Below are 2,537 nucleotides of genomic sequence, written 5' to 3' on the forward strand. Positions count from 1 at the left end.
GGTCTCTCGTTTTGCTTTACTGAACGTCATCAGGGCAGGACAAAAATTCACAGAAGGCTAGCAGATTCAACCTTCGTCATCTCTAGAAGGACTAGGGACAACAATTGCCTAAAATCTTAGAGAGCAGCAGTATAGACAAACCTGAGCAAAGCAACCCACCTTTGTTCCTTTTTTTGAAAAATAATTTTTATTTGGCTTTACAAATAATATATAGAATTTTGTTGTTTAGTTGTTTAGTCGTGTCCGAATCTTCGTGACCCCCTGGACCAGAGCATGCCAGGCACTCCTGTCTTCCACTGCCTCCCGCAGTTTGGTCAAACTCATGTTCGTAGCTTCGAGAACACTGTCCAGCCATCTCATCCTCTGCCGTCCCCTTCTCCTTGTGCCCTCCATCTTTCCCAACATCAGGGTCTTTTCCAGGGAGTCTTCTCTTCTCATGAGATGGCCAAAGTATTGGAGCCTCAGCTTCAGGATCTGTCCTTCCAGTGAGCACTCAGGGCTGATTTCTTTCAGAATGGAGAGGTTTGATCTTCTTGCAGTCCATGGGACTCTCAAGAGTCTCCTCCAGCACCAGAATTCAAAAGCATCCATTCTTCGGCGATCAGCCTTCTTTATGGTCCCGCTCTCACTTCCATACATATAGAATTATAACAATACAATACAAAATACATATCCATATTTAGAGATTTCCCCAAATCTCTGGACTTCTCACCTTCCCTTCCATGTGTTCTATTGCCATCCTTTTCAACTGCATATTATTTCATAATCCATGTTTTATATCTCTCCATTTTGTCCATAATATTTGCTACATTACAAGTGTTATTATGATCCTGCTGGTGTTTTCATCTACTTACAGTGGTTGCAGCCCCCCCGTGAGATGTGTTTAAATTGCCTTCCCATTTTCTGTGCCTCCACGCACACCTCTTGTGTTCCCTTCCGGACCTTCCGAGTGTCCCTATTTTCCAGGGACAGCCCTGGATTTACAGAAGCCGTCCCAGTTTCTAATTTGATCCCACTTTCCCTTGGGACGTCTCTATTGTCATCGGAGAAACATTGAAGGGTATGGTAGGATGTCCCTGTTTTCGTTAGAGAAGCGTTGGGGGGTATGACGTTCATGCAACCTCCCCGAGCCAAGGAGATAAGTAACTATGCAACCTTTAGAAGAGATGTGAAGGCAGCTTTGTATAGTTTTATTATATTTTTATATATATTGGAAGCCGCCTGGAGTGGCTGGGGCAATCCAATCAGATGGGGAGGGTATAAATAATAAAAAATATTATTATAGAGTAAGTAAAGGGACCCCCAACCATTAGGTCCAGTCATGGCCGACTCTGGGGTTGCGGCGCTCATCTCGCTTTATTGGCCGAGGGAGCCGGCATACAGCTTCCGGGTATGTGGCCAGCAGGACTAAGCCACTTCTGGCGAACCAGAGCAGCGCATGGAAATGCCGTTTACCTTCCTGCCGGAGTGGTACCTATTTATCTACTTGCACTGGTGTGCTTTCGAACTGCTAGGTTGGCAGGAGCAGGGACCGAGCAATGGGAGCTCACCCCATCGTGGGGATTCGAACCGCTGACCTTCTGATCGGCAAGTCCTAGGCTCTGTGGTTTAACCCACAGCGACACCCGTATCCCTTAGATGTAGGATGTCCCTATTTTCAGAAATATTGGAGTGTTTGCTCTCCTGATTGATGGTACACACTGGTGCTGGGGGTTTCCCCCCTTGGTGGAATGAGTAGCAAATAGCAAGACAATCGCGTGTTCTTAAGGCGGTAGCACGGGGGGCTGAGTCACGGCACTCAGCAGGGAATGAGCGCCAGGGAATCTGATACACCTCCCCCCCCCCGTGGTACTGACTGACCTTTTATATGCTCACACATTTGGAAGGGGGCTTGGAAATGTCGCTGAAAATCTCAGCCATGTGCTAAAGGGAAGTTGTCAGCTGCCAGGGGGTGGTCAGAAGAACTTGAGAGCAGATGTCCAGAGGGGGGGGGGACTCAGCAGGATGAGCCAGTGAGGTGTCCCGTCTGTCCCCCCACTCAAGGAAGAAAACCCCCAACGCAGCAGGACCGGCTTGCCCACATTCTGAAATAAAGCAAGCGATAAGAATTGCCATCTATAGGGCCACTATGCACGATTCTAAAATTACCCAACTGAACTACTGCTCTGGTTCATCGTCGGGTATCAAGGGAACACAATATAATAATAATAATAATAATAATAATAATAATAATAATAATAATAATAATAATTTATTATTTGTACCCCGCCCATCTGGCTGGGTTTCCCCAGCCACTCTGGGTGGCTTCCGTAGAAACCAAAAAACACTAAAATATCATACATTAAAAACTTCCCTGAACAGGGCTGCCTTAAGATGTCTTCTGAATGTCAGGTAGTTGTTTATCGCTTTGACATCTGACGGGAGGGCGTTCCATAGGGCGGGTGCCACCACCAAGAAGGCCCTCTGCCTGGTTCCCTGTAACTTGGCTTCTCGCAGTGAGGGAACCGCCAGAAGGCCCTCGGCGCTGGACCTCAGCA

This window comes from Podarcis bocagei (genome assembly GCF_964188305.1).
Source record: "Podarcis bocagei genome assembly, chromosome: 18".
Lineage (NCBI taxonomy): Eukaryota > Metazoa > Chordata > Lepidosauria > Squamata > Lacertidae > Podarcis > Podarcis bocagei.